Source organism: Dipodomys ordii, unplaced genomic scaffold (genome assembly GCF_000151885.1).
Source record: "Dipodomys ordii isolate 6190 unplaced genomic scaffold, Dord_2.0 Scaffold175, whole genome shotgun sequence".
Classification (NCBI taxonomy): domain Eukaryota; kingdom Metazoa; phylum Chordata; class Mammalia; order Rodentia; family Heteromyidae; genus Dipodomys; species Dipodomys ordii.
Genome location: NW_012267391.1, coordinates 2,040,201 through 2,058,725, shown reverse-complemented (window position 1 = coordinate 2,058,725; position 18,525 = coordinate 2,040,201). Strand labels below are relative to the sequence as shown.

The following is an 18,525-nucleotide window of genomic DNA, read 5'->3' as shown; positions in this document are numbered from 1 at the left end:
ACAACAACAACAAAAAACACCAAAAAACTGAAAAATAAGATATTTACCACAATAACAGAATAAAAACTCAAATTTTATGTTACAAATATTAAATTATAGCTCAACTTTAGAAAAATATGACTTTTTTTGAAAGGTACAATCCTTACCATTACCTCAATATAATTTTCCTACTTCTTTTACCTCTTCCCTTAGAAAAATACTGGGTCAGCTGGACAGCTCACATCTGTAATCCTAACTTCTCAGAAGGCTGAGATCAGATGATCATGGTTCAAAGCCAGCCTGAGCAGAAAAGTCCATGGGACTTCTTTCCACTTAACCACAAAAAGGGGTTAGGGGCAAATGTGGAGCTGTGGCTCAAGTAGTGAAGCACTAGCCTTGAATGAGAAAGCTCAGACCCTAAGTTCAAACCTCACTGATTCCTTCCTCACTCCCAAAACTTACTGGACTAAGCAAGGCGCTACTGACTCCTGCCTTTAATCTTAGCTATTCAGGAGGCTGAGATATGAGGATTCAAAGCCAGGCTGGGAAAATTGGATAACCACATGCAGAACACTAAAACTGAATCTGAATTAATCACCCTGCACCAGTATCAAGTCAAAATGCATCGAAGATCTCAACGTAAGACCTGAAACCATGAAATCACTACAAGAAGGTGTAAAGAAACATTAGGACTCCTTGGTACAAGGCAAAAACTTTCTGAGTAAAGATAGAGAAACACAGCATAAATATGATTAGATTAAACTAAAAAAAATTTGCACAACCAAGGACAGTTAAGCTAAAAAGACAACCGAAACCTACAGAATGGGAAAAGATTTTTGCCACCTATATATCACACAATGGCCTAATGACCAGAATGACAGCCAATAGACTAGGAGAAAATCATCACTAGCAAAACATCTGATAAAGGTCTAATATACAAAATACACAAGGAACTTTAAAAATTAATAAACCAATGAATGAATGAGCAAAGACGCTTTAAAAGATTTCTCAAAAGAAAGGCAAATAAGACACATGAGGAACTACTGAACATCCCTGACCATTAAGGAAATGCAAATCAAAACAACTGGCCACCATCAAGGACTCAAACAACAAATACTAGCAGGGCTGTGGGGAATTATACCGTTCCTGGGAATGTAAACTAGTACAACCCCTCTGGAAGGAGGTATGGGGGTTCTTCAAAAAATTACACATGTAACTTTACTATGGACCCAGTCATACCATTCTTGGGGATCTACCTAGAACATTACAAGTCAGGATATGGTAAAGACCTTACATATCCACGTTCACTGCTATACTACTCACAACAGCCAAGTTGTAGAAACAGCCCAGATGCCTTACAAGTGAGTGGATTAATAAAATGTAGTATATACACAAAAAAAGATTGTACTCATCCATTAGAAAGATTATGTGATTTGCAGAGAAATGGATGGACCTTTAACAAATGCTAAGTAAGCCAAGATCAGAGAGACAAACACAGAATGTTTTCTCTCGTATGTGGAAGCTACATCTAAAATTAACTGGACATGATAACCTAACAGTACTCTAGACATTCACAAATTGTCAGACTTATAGGAGGTTACCCTCAGAAGAACAACAACAACAAAAGGTGTAATTTCTCTAAACACTTAAAATACTACTTATTGAAACAAACTGCAGGAAATGGAAACATGGGTTTTGGTTGTGGGAGTCGTTTTGTTTGGGGATTTTTAGAAAGCATTTTTAGAAAGTAAGCATTCATGCTATTCAGTATACACTGTGGAAAATGATCTATGTAATTTGTGGGTATGGATGGGAGGAGGAAACTGGAGGAAAGGTGTGCTTTTTCAAAAAATAAAATGTACTCATTACTTGACTTATGAAAAGGAGCCCCTCTGTTCAACACCTTAATAATAATAAAATTATTTTTAAAACTAATTTCTACCTTTGACTGGCTATTTTTCATCATATGAGCTTTTACTTGGGCTTACTGATTTGTCTTTAACAAAAGTAAATACTGAAATGAGTTCAATGAGAATGAAATTACAATTTACTTTTACAAACATACAAAAATAAACCCTTGGGGAGGGAAAGGGAAAAAACAAAATGTTTACATAGGGATACAGGTTGACCCACTGTAACAATGAGATGTACAAGACACTATTTAGGCGAGGGGGGATAGGTATAGTTGTGGAGGCGGGAGGGAGGGGATGGGAGGGGGAAAAACAAAGGAAGAGGCAACAATGCTTGATAAGAAATGTACTCAATATCTTGCTCTTATAACTGTAATCCCTCTATACAGTATTTTCACAATAAAAAACTTATTTAAAAAAATAAACCCTCAAAGAATCAACAACCCATTTACTAAATGGGCAAACAAGCTAAATGGACTTCTCAAAAATAATAGAAATGGCGAACAGATCTAAAGAAATGCTGAACATTTCTGGCCACAGGAAAAGAAATGCAAATCAAAGCAACACAGATTCCATCTCACCCCAGTTAGAATGACCATCATCAAAAATACAAACATTGGCAGGAAGGTTGCTCTGGTATAGGGCTTGCCTAACTAGCATTCATGAAGCCCAGGTTCAACACCTCACAACCACATAAACAGAAAAAATCAGAAGTGGCACTGTGGCTCAAGTGGTAGTACGCTAGAGGCTTGAGCAAAAAGATGATCAAGGACTGGCAAAAACAAAAAAAAACAGAAAACAAAAATGACCACTAACAGATGCTGGTGTGGATATGGATGGCAAAAAGGAGTCCTAGCTCACTATTTGTGGGAATGTAAACTTGTTTAACCACTCTGGAAAGCAGTATGGAGTTTTCTCAAAAAGCTAAACAACTATGATCCAGCATTCTTGGGCATTTACCAAAAAAAATTATAATGGGATATATATTAAGGCTACCTGCACAGCCATGTTCATTACAGCACTATTCGCTATAATAACTGAGGTATGGAATCAGCCCAGATGTCCCTCTGGGGGACATGAAGGAATGGATCAAGAAAATGTGGTGTAGATATAACACAATGAAATTTTACTCATGTTAAGAAAGAATGGTATTGCAACATTTGCAAAGAAACAGAAGGATCTGGAAAAAAAAATTTTAAGTCAGGACCAGAAAGACAAAGAATATGATAATTTTAGTCTCCACATATGAGAGAAAACAACTCAAATATATAGCTGGGCACCAGTGGCTCACACCTGTAATCCTAGCTACTCAGGAGGCTGAGATCTAAGGATCACGGTTCAAAGCCAGCCAGGGCAGCAAAGTCCATGAGGCTCTTATCTCCAATAAACCACGAGGAAACTGGAAGTGGTGCTGTAGGACTCAAGTGGTATGCATAAACTGTTTTGTTAAATGGAAACCTTTGTACACTGCTTTAAAAAGAAAAAAAAAGTAAAAACAAAAAGATTGAAAGCCAGCCTAGGTAGACAAATCCAAGAGATTCCTATCTCTAAGTAATGAGCAAAAAGCTGAAAGTTGATGTGTGGCTCAAGTGGTAGAATGCCAGGCATGGGCAAAAAAGCTAAGCAATGGCATGAAGCTCTGATTTCATACCCCAATTCTAGCTCAAATAAAATAAACAACAATAAAGATTAATATGTTGCCTCAAAACCATATGTGGAATATAAATTGGTTCTCAATAAACTCACTGGTCATTTTTCTAACCTTAAATTTTAAAATTAGTTTACTTCCTTTGACTAAACAATCTCTTTTCCCAAATGCAGACAATATAGGAAAAGATGCTCAGAACCAAATTCCAATTTGACTTAGAACCATCTCCTTTTTCTAACTTCCAAATCTACTTAGTCTAGTATGGGTCAGGTTACACCTTCACCCAGAGTGAGTTTTCTTAGAGATCCCATCTCTCCTTTTCTGGTCAAAGCTCTTCAGGGACTCTAGGTTTTCAAAGATCTTTGTGCAACTAAACAACCTGTGTCCCATGTATATCAATAAATGTGGCTGGTTAACACTTTAAAAGAAATTAAATTTACCTTCCTTTGATCAAAATTGCTAAAAAAAAATAATAATAATAAGACCTGACATACTTACTAGAGGACAAAGCACAATAAAACTCTTTTTTTTAAATATTTTTAATTAGGGATAAAAAATAGGATAGAAATTATTTATTCAAAATCTTTACTATGTAATGAGGGCCTGAGTTCAAACCTCAATACCTAAAAGGGGGAAAAGAGGGGAAAGAAGAAGACAAAAATAGGCACTGATGGCTCAAACCTATCATCTAGCTATTCAGGAAGCTGAGAAATCACAGTTCGAAGCCAGCAGAAAAGTCCCTTTGAGACTCATCTCCAATTAGCCACCAGAAAACAAGAAATGGAGCTGTGGCTCAAAGTAGTATGCTAGCTTTGAGCTAGAGCTCAGAGAAAGCACCTGGGCCAGAGTGCAAGCCCCACAACAGACAAAAAGAAAAAGAAAAAAGAATAAAAAGGTTTATTTCTATAAGAACCACAAATCCCTCACTTTCTCAAATACTTACACACATGTGAAATACTAATTAGCAGATATTTTTTCTAAATACTATCATACTGAACTCCATAAAATGTACCAAAAACTAGCTTATTCAAATATATGTACAATATATGGTCAAAAAAGTCACTCCTTCCAAAAAAAAAGAAAAGAAAAACATTAAAAACTAGACTAAAGGGAAGCTAAGACTTTATTATAAAACCCAAGAGGAGAAAAGTAGAGAGCAGACAAGACTGCAGCAAAATTTGTAATTTTGCAAAGCAGTCTTAAAAATACACATGCACACACTATTCTAGAGTAATCCTAATAGTATTACCATTCTACTATTATGTAAGCAAATTCAACTACCAAAAAATTGGCAGTGAAAACTGAAAAACAAGCAGTTCAGTATAACCCTAGAAAGTCTTAGAGGAGAGGTTAACAGTTGGATTGTCACTGATTTAATTTAAATATTATTGTAAAGGTGATGTACAGGGATTACAGTTACATAAGGTAATGAATCCATTTCTTTTTGAAAGTGTTATCTGCTCCCTCATTTTCTCCCACTCCACTCCCCCCACCTCCATTTGTCATTTATTTTAATAATAAAGTATGGCCATTTGTAGGAATGCAGGTAATTCATAAACCTGAAGCCTCCCAGTTCCTTTTCCCAACCTTTGCTACTCAAATGGTATCTCTGACATATCCCTGGTTCCCTTCTCCAGTTCCAACTGCCTATTTATTATCTCATTTACTTGTATGATATAGGATGTATCATCGCATACCTTCATGGAGTCTTAAAAACAAACTTCTCACTACAAGTGCTATATTCCCCATAGTAGACTCCTTCCTTGCAATTCGGAAGACTTTTTTATTCTTTCTACTTAAAAATATAATGTTAAAAGAGCTGCCATTCCAACTTTGGTTATTTAACCAACCATTCTCTAGTAATAACTTCTGTGTCCAGTCTGATTTCTAGTATAATGCGTATTCATTCATAGCAATCATTTTGGTAAGCACTTTCATAGTTACAAATCCTTCCATATTAGAAAATGGATGGTTGTTTCTCAAATATTACGTGGAAGACCTTTTCCACGTAATATTTCAGAAAACAGAATTTCCAAGTTGATAAATGAGTGAATCATCACTTATCTGAAGTCAGCAACAGTTTCAGCTTTTTCTAACTTACTAATTCTTCAAAACCCAACTTTCAGAATTGGGAAACCACAGCAATTAACACTTCAGTAATAAGTTAGCTGAAACTAGATGCCTAATAAGCCACTAGAAAATTTTGTTCATAAGAAAATCCTTTAATCGAGTACATGCCTTCCACAAACAAAACATTAATGTCAATTATGTTTGGGTATGCACTTTCCACAAACACACAGCCCTAGTTTTTTCATTATGAGATAAATGAGATAAACTATCTATGAAATAGTTTTTCCATTATGAGATGAGAAAACATACAGCAATATTATAAATTAAATATAAAATTAGGAAAGAGGGAATTTGTAAGAAGTAGCATTTGGAAATACTCTAAAGAGAAATTAAGGAAAGAAAATCCTTAGTGATTCAGTAAGGTGGCAAGCTATACAACAATCAATTTGCTTTCTAGACATAATTAGTGGCTAGGAAAATAAAATGGACAAAAGCTTTTCTACTTATATCAGCAACCAAAACTAAATTTTACAAATAGGAAGGTGGCTCAGTGGTAGAACGCTTGCCTTGCATGCAAGAGGCCCTGGGTTTGATTCCTCAGTAGCACATAAGCAGAAAAAAGTCAGAAGTGGTGGTGTGGCTGAAGAGCTGAGGGACAGAGCCCAGAGTTCAGGCCCCCAAGACCAACAGAACAGAGAAGAGGAAAGGAAAAGGGAAAAAGGGAAAAGGAAAGGAAAGGAGAGGAATTCTGTAAAATGGTTAAATCCCTTTGAAAACATTCCCATTAAATTCTTTTGGAACATTATTATTCTAGTCTAGAAAAAATTTCTTTGCTGGAAAAGTAGAACTTTAAATTCATTTATTTGTTTAGGTTGGTTACTGGAAACAGAAATAAAGACCTTAATACTCAGCAAACTACTAAGAATGGTAATTAGGAAGGAAAACAGTTTTAATCTACAAGTTTAGAAGTACAAAACCAGAAAGTCCAAGATAAAAAACCAACTTCTAAAAGAAAAAACAGCTAGGAATAATAATAATAATTATCATCATCATCATCTTCCTAAATGGAAGTCAGGAACTATCCCTGGCACTTAACCCACTCCAATCTCAAAATTTAAATTTATTAAAAAATAAGAATGCTCATGGTTCAACAAGTAACCTATCAGGAATCAAGCCTCTAGCTCACATTGTATATGTTTGATTCCTTCTCAAACATATTGAAAGCACTTTACCTGATGGCTTAGTTTCTAAAGTACCTTGTGGTAAAATACTGCATTTCTAAAACATAAACTGATTAAATATGCCTCTTAACTAGAAGCACTTGGCTTATTTGTGAGATGCTTTTCCCTGCCTAACTCTAATTTCTCCCCTTTCAACACATCAGGCAAAGATTACTGCTGAGAATAAATTTGATTATAAAAGTACAGTTTAAAAAAGAAAAAGTAATGTACCATGTGATTTTTTTGTTTCTTTGTATGTTCCTCCCTGACGGTATAATGCGTTTTCATATTTAATGTTGGTGCCCTGTATCTTGTATATACACTTCTTTAATTCGGGGAGGAGAAGGGAAAAAACAATATGCTTAAATAAGAATACAGGTTAACCCATTGTAAGAATGAGATGTAAAAAACACTGTGAAAAACAAACATTACAATTGGGTGTGGGGGGGAGTTGGGGAGGTGGGAGGGAAGGAGATAGGAGGGGGAAAACAAAGGAGGAGGCAACAATGCTCAATAGTAAATGTACTCATTACCTTGCTCATGTAACTGTAACCCCTCTGTACAGCATTTATACAATAAAAAAACATACAAAAAAAGAAATAGTATAATTTATGTAAAATTCATTACTTCACATTTTTTGCTTTTCATAAACTATAACAATGTATTTAGATACCACTTGTTAGTGCTTGATCAATTACATCAGTTTACTTATTTGTCCTTGGCCAGTGTTTGACTTCCCACCCTCAATTCTGAAGATTTAACATCTTTGAACTCAGGATGCTTCTTACAATAAAGCACACCTACAAGTCAGGATATAAATGTCACTTTTTAACCCTGCTCTAACTGGTTTGCTTGCCATTTTCCTACAGATTTGAATATATCCCTTGAGATTTCAGTCAGCAAACCCCTGAAGAATCATTTTAGGAAGGACTGAGGTTGCTTACCAGAAGGCTTTTGTGTTGACACCTTCTGATAAAAATCAAGAAAGCATGGGTTCCAAACTTGCAGAAATTCTTGGAAGAAAATCCTGGAGATAATAGAGGAGAGCTATTTCAAAGTGTGCTTGCAGTATTAATGCTCTCCATGGCACTAAAGAAAATACGTTGAGAAGAAACATCTTAACATGAAGATGTTTTAAAGTGTTATGTATACAAGTGTCTAAAGGTGGGCTGGGAAGGTGGCTCAGTGGTAGAATGCTTGCCTTGCATGCCTGAGGCTCTGGGTTCGATTCCTCAGCACCACATAAGCAAAAAGAAAAAAAGCCGGAAGTGGCGCTGTGGCTCAAGTGGTAGAGCGCTAGCCTTGAGCTGACGAGCTGAGGGACAGTGCCCCAGGCCCAGAGTTCAGGCCCCACGACCAGATCCAAAAAAAAAAAAAAAAATCTGTCAAAATGCACATGAGAATACCAAGACAACCAAGCCTCAAATTAGTGATAATTCTCACAACTGATACCATTTTTAGGTACAAAGAAACTGCAAGAGCCTTTAACTCTCCAAGTCTGAGTAGAAATAATCTATTCCCTGGACTCTAAACTATTTAGATAACTCCATCCATAGCTTACTGATACCTCAAATCAAACTGTTCAGCCTGTTAACTGTCATGCTTTGCACCCTATACATTTAAGAAGCATTTTACAGGATTGGGAGGAGTACTGGGGTTGAAACTTAGGGCCTGCCCTACCTAAATTCTACCACTTGAGCCTCACTTCCAGCCATCTATAGGATTTTTCTAACTTAGAAAAATCTTAACAGTCTTTTACAATCAGAGCTTTTAACAGTCCAATGCAGTAAGGCACCCACTGTATGTAATGAATTTACTTCATTCTCATGTATCTAGAACCCTACTTAATATCTCCAAGATCTGGATCATCATCAAGACAACCTGTTTAAAAAAAAAAGTTTCTCAATCTGCAAACCAAAGGATTGATACCTATTTAAGTTCAGTATTCTTATGCACTCAAAGATATGACAGTAATCTTTAAAGCTATTCCTTTCCCCCCAAAAAAACTAAAGTAAATCTGGACTTTTATGTCTATAAAGATACATAATAAACATCTTACATTTATACTGTCCACACAGGAATAAAACCTGTATCAGAGAAGGAAAAAAGACCTTCATTTAATAAAAACCACTACAACAGAGTGATTTCATTGTTATTTTTAAGGCTCAGATTCACTACTTAGTACATGGCAGATCAGGTCAATAAAGATCTGAAGCAGTAAACAATAAATAAATAAGGCTCAGGACTGACATAGTGATACATATGCCTGTTATACTAGCTACCTGAAAGGCAGAGTCAGTGAGGTGCCCTGGAAAAAAATAAACAAGACCTTATCTCACAAAGAAACTAACCTGTAATTCTTTTTTTTTTTATGTAACCTGTAATTCTAAACACCCAGGAGGCTGAGAGCTGAGGATCGCGGTTCAAAGCCAGCCCAGGCAGGAAAAGTCTCTTTATCTCCAAGAAACCACCAAAACTATAGAACATATGGTAGAAAAAAAAATCCTCAGAAACTATTCCCAGGCTATGAGTTCAAGCCCCATGACAGTATGCAGCCCTTTTGTATATCAAATGTCACCCTCTCGTGCCAGGGAGTTATATGGATAAGGAGGACAATCAGCACCTGATCCTTACATATACAAAACAGTACTTCAGAGATGGTTTATTCAGAGATGGTTTACTATTTAATGTAAGGTACTACCACAACTGTCTATTTATATATGGAAGAAGTACTAAGTCACCAGATTAATTCCTATAATATTTAGAAACCTTAAAAACTGTTAAGTGACAACATAACAAAGACTGGCAAATTAAGGCAATCTGTGGAACAGCATATTCTAAGTCAAACAAACATAAAAATTCCCAAGTGGAATCTGTAAATCAAAGTTACAGTGAACCCTGCTGCTAAAAATAAAGGATTATAAAACCCATTTCTGGCTGAGAACAGGGTAACAGAATTGCCACTTTTTGAAAAGTCATCTGTTAACATTTGTTAGTTTTTTTAAGTTCCTAAAAATATACAGTTGCTTCCACCAAATATATCCCATTTCTTGAAATTATCCAATTGGAAATAGATATGTAGAGTAAGATGAGAGACAGACACAAGTAGGAAAATGTAGCCATTACTGAAGAGCAACCAACGTGATATATCCTTAGGAAGTATTAAGCAACTAATACAAATTAACTATATTACACATTAAGTTTAGTTCATTCAAGATGGACAATTTTAATTTTTTATAGAGCATACTAAAAAAAACACTCACATCTGTGTTAAGAATGTGTCTCCAAATACAACTATGAGCACAGAGCAAAATCTGGCAGGAAACATGGATACATGGTTATAAATAGGGGTTCCTTAAAACATAGGGGACAAGATACTGAGTGATAAAGGACAGTCAGGAAAAAAAGGAACAAATTTGGAATAAATCAAGTTTGTACATTCCACCTGTAACTGTAAAATTAGAAATGTGAATGCATACATAAATACATACATCTATATTTTTTAAACTTGTGTGATACCTGGCATAGTGGTACATTCCTATAATCCCAGCACTTGGGAGGCCTATTCAATGTGCTTATTTTAATTCATTTATAAATTACTTATACTTACACACACATAATTTGTTTGCCAGGAATAGTAGCCTATAATGTCACCGGCTGGGAAAGTTGAGATACTAAGATCATTTGAGTCCAGGAGTTCCAAGAACAGCCTGGATAACACAGAAAACCACATTTAAAAAAGAAAAGAAAAACTAAAACTCAACTTTGAAGATTAAAGACCTACATAACTAAATCTGCAAAGTCTGACAATTACTGATACTTAATTCAAGCCAATGGACACATTTAACAATTAAAATGCACTTTTATTAATTATATTACAGAAGTTATTTCATTACAGTAAATCCTGGTTAAAAATGTCACATACACGTACATACACACATAAAGCCTTCATGAATTGGGAGTGGAGTGTGGTTCAGCAGGTAAGAACATTTGCTTAGTATGTAAAGCCCTCGGTTTAATTTCTAGCACACACACAAAAATATCCTTCCCCATTATTATTACGCATTTAACTGTTGTGAATAAAAAACTAGAGGTCAATGAGGGTGCCAAAATCCACCAAGCAATCAAGCACATAGAACTATTCAGGCTACTCCCCTTTTATGCCTAACCCAGCAGGTCCTGCCCCTCTGCTCAGATTTGCTGTGGTGCCCTGGTTTAGAATCTGCAACAGGATGTAGTTTAACAGGAACAGGTTTTAATTAACAAGAGCAATATGTAACAAATTCCATGAGCTTGTAACAAAGATATCTTAATTAAGGTGTAGGAGGAAAAAGATATAACTAAACTTTAATCAACCAAGGATGAAGCAGGAACTTTACAGAAAACAATTCTCAGAAGACTGACAGGAAGCAACCCGCTTTGATAGAAAAAATGCACTTTTATAGAAAGATAGGTTTTCTCACAATTTATTCGGTCATTATATAGACTGAAGACTATGTACTAAATGCACATTATCAAACTACTAGAAAATGTGTTCAAGATGGCTTCCAACTATGAAAATAGAACAAGAAAATCTGCTGAAATTGTTTTGGGAAGAAGGAAGGGAGAGTGATAAAGGAGAGGGAAGTAATTGGAAAATACTGGAAGCACTTAGAAATATAACAATAAAACATCCCTCCAAGTAAAAAAAAAAAAGAGTTTTCAAAATAACAAAAAAGTCTTTAAAAAGCCATGGCAAGAGAAACATAATTATATATAAATATAATTAAGTGGCTGAATTAAGAAAGGGAAGCCACAGTATTTTCACAATAAAGTCCTATGTTAATAATAAAAAAAGAAAAAAGAAAGGGAAGCCAGTCTATCCAAGGGGCCACAAAGAGGACTGAAGTTCAAGGCCAATTCTTGCAGAAACATTCACAAGACCACTTCTCAAAGAATCTGTAACTAAGCACATTGATGCACACCTGTCATCCCAAGCTATGTGGGAGACTAAGATTGGGAGAACTGTGGTACCAGCACAAGCCAAGGCAGTAAAGCTGGACACAATAGTGTATGCTTGTGATCCCAACAAGGATAGGAGGCCCAAAAGCTGGAGCATCATGGTTTAAACATTCCCTAGAGAAATACAAAGACACTCCCCCCACCCAATAACCAATAAATGATAAGGCTGAAGACATAGCTCAGTGGTAAATGTGTTAGCCTAGCAAGCATGAAGCACTTCAATCAAACCCTAATACTGCTTTAGTACAGACCAGGCACTTGTGGCTCATGCCTGTAATCCTAGCTACACAGGATGCTAAAATCTGAGGATTGTGGTTTTAAACCAGCCTGGGCAGCAAACTCTCCATGAGACTCTTATCTCCAATTGGGTGCTATGACTCAAAATGGTAGAGCACTAGCCTTGAGCAAAAGAGCTCAGGGACAGCACCCAGGTCCTGGGCTCAAGGCCCACCACCGACCCCCCCCCAAAAAAGTACATATAATTATGTGCATTTCAAGTATATCCAAAAGTACCTTACTCACCAACATCTTAAAACTACCGTGGAGGATGTAAACACTATCAAATACAAACAAAATGTAAGGTATATGTATCGTTAAATTATTCTACACAAAAATAAACATTTTTTAACATTTTAACCTAATATATTCTAAATATTATTTGAGCTATGTAACTTTTTTTTTTTTTTTTAGTTCTTGCTGGTACTAGAGCCTGAACTCAGAGCCTAAGCTGTCTTCCTCACAGCTGGCACTCTACTATTTGAGCCACAACTCCAGCCCCATATTACTGGCCAACTGGAGAAGGGAATTAAAGGGCTTCTCTGCCTGGGCTGGCTTCTAATCACAAATTTTCCAGGTCTCAGCTGCCTGAGTAGTTAGGATTACAGGTGTGAGCCACAGGCACCATAAATTATTGGTATGATTTACATTCTTTTACAAACTATCATAATTGAGACTAACACTTCTGAACTCAGCAACTGGTGGGTACCATTTTGAAAAGAGCATTTTTGTAAAGAAAATATAGGCCAAATCATTACTGTAGAAATCATCACAGTTCCATCCTTGTAATTTTCATTGTACTAATTGGTTATAGCTTGCAAACTACCTAATTGTACTTTTTTAAAAAAAACTACCATATGGTTTAAAAAGATAAACTCTATAGAGTCAAAGATCAGAGTTTGAATCTTGACTCAACCTTTAATTCCTTAGACTCAGCCTAATTATCCATAAATGGTGTTAACTGCTTCACTGTGGTAAAGGACTTGCATGCACATTTATGTGCAAGACACACACACACAAACACACACTGTCTTAATTAAATCTAGCTGAGACAGATGACCTGAGAACCAGGCCAGGACATTTTACCCCCAACATGCCCCACTGTGGAACTCCTCAGCATTTAGGAAACATTGATTTAATTTTTAAAATTGTAGCCAAGCTCATGGGGCCCATACATGTAATGTGGGCTGAGATGAGAAGGAAGAAAAGTCCATTTCATAAAAGCTAGGTTGGAAACATGGCTCATGGTGATATAATGACAAGGAAACCAAATAAGCTAAAGAGCCTTAGTTCAAACACTGTAACTCAGACACCCAGGAATATAACCACTTCACTATAATCCATAGTTTATTATTAGTGATAGAATACCTAATGTGTAATTTAGCTGATATCCTCAAATTTTATTTAATATTAACCTAAATGAATAAAGAAATTAATTATGCATATTACAGTATAAGTTTTGTAATGTTATATTCCTAGCAGCATATCATGGTACATGCCTCTAATCCCAAAAGAGGCAGCTGAAGTAGGAGGAACCAAACCAGCCTGGATTATAAAGCAAGACGGTTTTCCTTTAAAAAAAAATAAATAAATAAGGGCTGGGAAAGTGGCTCAGTGGTAAAGTGCTTGCCTTGCATACATGAGGCCCTGGGTTTGATTCCTCAGCACCACAAAAGCAGAAAAGGCCAGAAGTGGCGCCATGACTCAAGTGGTAGAGCACTAGCCTTGAGCTAAAGAGCTGAGGGACAGCACCCATGCTCAGAGTTCAGGCCCCACAAACGACCAAAATAAATAAATAAATAAATAAAAATAAAAATTTTAAAAAGCCTGGCATCAGTGGCTCACACCTGTAATCCTAACTGCTCAGGAGGCTGAAATCTGAGGATTATAGTTCAAAGCCAGCCCAGGCAGAAAAATCCTCATAAGACTCTTATTAACCACTCAAAACCAGCAGTAGAACTGTGGTTCCAAGTTGTAGAGCAACAGCTTTGTGCAAAATTGCTCAGGAACAGAGCCCAGGCCCTGAGTTCAAGCCCCATGAGTGACAAAGAAAAGACAGCTCTAAAAGTAATTAACTTTATAAATGGGCCTGACATTTTAATCACCTATTTTAGACCTATTTTACAACACCATAGAAATGTTCCTCTATATGAGCCAGAAATAATGAAGCACTTTTAACTTCTACTTAAAGCTGTATATAATATACCTACTTATAGCTCAGAGATGAACATGTTTATCATACAAAAGGCCAAGTTGACCACCAACACTAAAAAAAGTACTGTATTTAACTCAAGATTATAATAGTGCAATATTTCAAAGTCTAATATGGTAAAGGTAGCCATGACACAAAGGCATTTTTAGTCTCAACAACACAACCCCTGAGGTTGAGAGAAGAAGACTGCAGGAGCAGAAAGTTCCAAATCCTATGTTGCATCAAAACAGCCAAACCCCACTTTAAAAAAAGTTTGATTCCATAGGCATCAGTTAAAAATCACTTTTAAGCTAAGTGCAGTGGTATACACCTGTAACTGCAGCTCTTACAAGGGAGAGCAAGGGTGCAAGGCCAGAATTAAGCAACCTAGCCCAGGCCATAGAGGAAATTCCAACCTCAAAATTATGGAAACAGCTGGGTGCTGGTGGCTTATGCCTGTGATCCTACTTAATCATGAGGCTGAGATCTAGAATCAAGATTCAAATCCAGCCCAGAAAAAGTCAAGTGAGCAAAAGAGCCAAAAGTACAACTGTGGCTCAAGTGGCAAAGCACTAGTGTTGAGTAAAAAATAGTAGGGACAGTGCCCAGGCTCATGTACACACACACACACACACACATATATATATTTATAAATATATGTACAAATATATGAAAACAGTAATAGCAACAAGAGGACACTTTAACAATAAAGCATTTTTGACTAATGAAAGAGTAATACTGTAGAATGTTAAAAAATTCAACTGCAAAAATCAATTTTATGAAATACACATATTCATCTCTTCCAATTTCTTAGTCTTCTGGTTAAGATAAAGTATAGAACACATCTTCTACCTTAACAAAGTTTTGAAAAAGCACTTTACAAGTACTAAAGTAATGGGCTGGGAAGGCTGGCTCAGTGGTAGAGTGCTAGCCTTGCATGCATGAGGTCCTGGGCTCGATTACTCAGCACCACGTAAGCAGAAAAAGCCAGAAGTGGCACTGTGGCTCAAGTGGTAGAGCACTACCCTTGAGCTGAAAGGCTGAAGGACAGGAGCCAGGCCCAGAGTTCAGGCCCCACGACTGACAAAAAAATAAAATATAAAGTACATTAGTAAATCCTTAAGATGTTGCTATAGGTAGAAAGGGTACAAAAGCCAGGTCCAGGTATTTTTTGGGTCCGGTCTTGAGCCTGAACTCTGGACCTGGGTGCTGTCCCTCAGCTCTTGAGCTCAAGGCTAGCAGTCTACCACTTGAGCCACAGTGCCACTTCGGCTTTTTTTTTTAAATTTTTTCTGCTTATGTGGTACTGAGGAATCGAACCCAGGGCCTCATGCATGCAAGGCAAGTGCTCTACCACTGAGCTACCTTCCCAGCCCCAGGTCCAGGTATTTTATATCAAATTATACCCTACCAGCAAGTGTGTAATTGATAACTTCCTATTCTTTTCCTTCCTACTGATTTATAAGGCTGTTGATATTTCTCTGTAATTAAAGATCTATTATTAAGCTAAAATTTAAAAAGACAAAACATTTAGCGTGCAAAATCTTTAGCTTTTCACTGGTTCTGTAATACTGTTTCAGTTCATTGAATATCTTACACACCATTGCTTTAAGCAGTAATACTGGCTACATACTTCAAGCAGGAATAACATAGCTGTAGTACCACAACTAATGCTAGTGGTACTCTCCCATAATCCCAGCACCAGGGAGCTGAAGGCAAGTAACAGACTTTGGAAACTCAATGAAAATTTACAATTATAGCCAATGCATTTATGTCTGTGAGGACAGAATTCAGAATCAAATGTTAACAGCTCTTCAATTTCAAGGCAATTTATGAGTCTTTAATGCGCTTCTAACAATCCCTCATTGATCAAATATTTTCTAATGAGAAAAAAAAGTAAACTGCTCCTATGCAAAAACTCATCATCTTACACTGTGTAAACCTATATACAATATAAGAAACCCCGGGTATGACAACATTAAGAAGAGGACAAAAAATATGCAAGGAACTAGGGATGTCAGCTTAACTACTGAGGGCCTATGAGCAATATAAAGGACAATCCCTTCATCACCAAAGTGGTGGTGACACAAATGTAAAGAATATAAACTAGTAAAGAAGGAACCCCTGAGTTCACACTTCAATACAGTAAAAAGTAAAATAAGTCTGTTTCAGGAAAAAAAACAAAACAAAACTTACTCTAGGTAAACTAGCCTCAAATGTAACTACTATTCAGTGGGAAAAGGTTTCTAGCAGACACTAGATTAAAAAAAAAAAACATACCAGCCAGGCTCCGGCTACTCAGGAGAATTGAGGTTCAGCGAACTGCAGCTCAAAGTCAGCTTGGGCAGAAAAGTTTGCCTGAGACTCTTATCTCCAATTAACCACTCAAAATCTGTTAGTGGTGCTGTGGCTCAAATGGAAAATCAATAGCCTTGAGTACAAATAGGCTCAGGGGCTGCACGCCCAGGCCTGCAGTTCAAGCCCCACAACCAAGGGAAAAAAAAAAAATACTGGGAGCCACTTATAGCTGCATCATATCTCTCATTTTACAGACAGACACACACACAGTGGATTATGGCTGCATAAAATTTCAAACGTTCAAACATGAACTTTTAGTACACACAAATGTGGCTAAATGTCCTTCCCAACTCCTGCCAAACCCGCAGCTCACTTTTAAGGTAAAATAGGTAAGAGTCAAGTCTAAGTAGAACCAAGCACTAGATTTGTAGCATAAGAAAAGTAATCAGTAATATTCCAGAGTTTCACTATAGGAAGTATATTATGAACTGACTCAGGAAAAATCATGAGAAACCAACCAAAGATTATAAACAATTTTTACAAAGCCAAACTGATTGCCTTATAAAAAATGAAAATTGTGCAGCAGACTAAAAACCTAATAAAATTAGGTAAGAAATTACATTCTAACATCTACATGATACAAAAGAACTTGTTAAAACAAAGCAAACGCTTTTTCAATAAACTGGAAAATGAAACCTAACCATGTGTATGAGAGGAATGATGATGCATTACCCAAGACAGGAAAAGTTTGTACTAAATCCATTCCTTGTGGTCCAGATAAACCAATCATCTTCATTGGTTCTGGGAAAGAAACCTCTTACTTTCAGTGAGTAGTCAAATTTCACTTAGTTCATTTGTCTGACACCAAGTTTTATCAAGACTATAAACCAGTTACATGTTAATAGATCATACTCTAAATAAAAACTACTTTCCAACAGGCACTGCTTCTAGTTTATGCAGACAGTTTACAGTTTTGTAAAAAGCCTCTAAGAATCCATGATACTCTGCAAAACTGTGACTCCATGCTATTACCACGTGACTAACCCACAAAACTAATCAATGTATTAAGGAAAATCTGGCTGAAAATAGGAAATCGTGATCAGATACACTGAAATGAAAACGTGTGAGAAATCGTTGTGGGTATGCACAATACCCACGTATTAGAAGAAGGCTCGTCATAAAAATAGCCAAGACTCTCAAACATCTGAGATGCTTGGCTTAGTGAGATTGACTGACAGACAACAGCTGGGGGAGATTTTCTATTAATCTTGTAACCTCCTGGCATACTTCAGGAAAAAGAAAATCGGAAGGAGATCATTACAGTGGCAAAAAAACAAAAAACTGTTAGGACTTCATTTTCAGTTACTTGACCCACCCACCCCCAACACACACACACACACACACACACAGAAAGGCCCTGAGAAATTCCTCTACTTCAGAATCCGTTTTCCAGCCCTGATCACATAGCAATGCATCTCCTCAAAGGAAACGAACAAAAAGAACCTCGTGGAGAAAAGGAAAAGAGAAAATAAAAAGGGTTTAAGAAAAACCTCTCACAGGGTACCTGACAGAAGTCACCGCCCCACCTGCCCCTCCGAGTCCCACGTTTTAAATCTTCAGAACTCTCCCCTTTTCTTCCGTAATAGAGGCACTTAAGGCGCCGCCCCGATTTCCCAGGCCGTAAAAATCATTTCGCCCCGCCACATTTCAAGGTTTTTTTTTTTCTACTTCACTCTTCCATTCGACCCTTTCGCCGGCTCCCCTCCCCCCCGCTCCGACACTAGAGATTCGTGGGCCCCGACCCCGAACAATACGAAGGTGAATTCCTCAGATTCCGCCCGACGCCCCCCTCCCCCGGCGGCGGGGAGGGGTCTGAGCCGCGGGCCGCAGCTCCCGCCAGGCCTGGCCGGGCCGGAACCAGCCAGGGCCGGG

The 18,525-nt window shown here is 37.1% G+C and overlaps 1 protein-coding gene across 1 annotated transcript in view; it reads right to left on the bottom strand.

Moving 5' to 3' along the window:
- The window catches only part of Fxr1 (fragile X mental retardation, autosomal homolog 1), a 57,870-nt gene that overhangs the window by 38,899 nt on the left and 446 nt on the right, over positions 1 to 18,525 (bottom strand). The window lies entirely within an intron of this gene.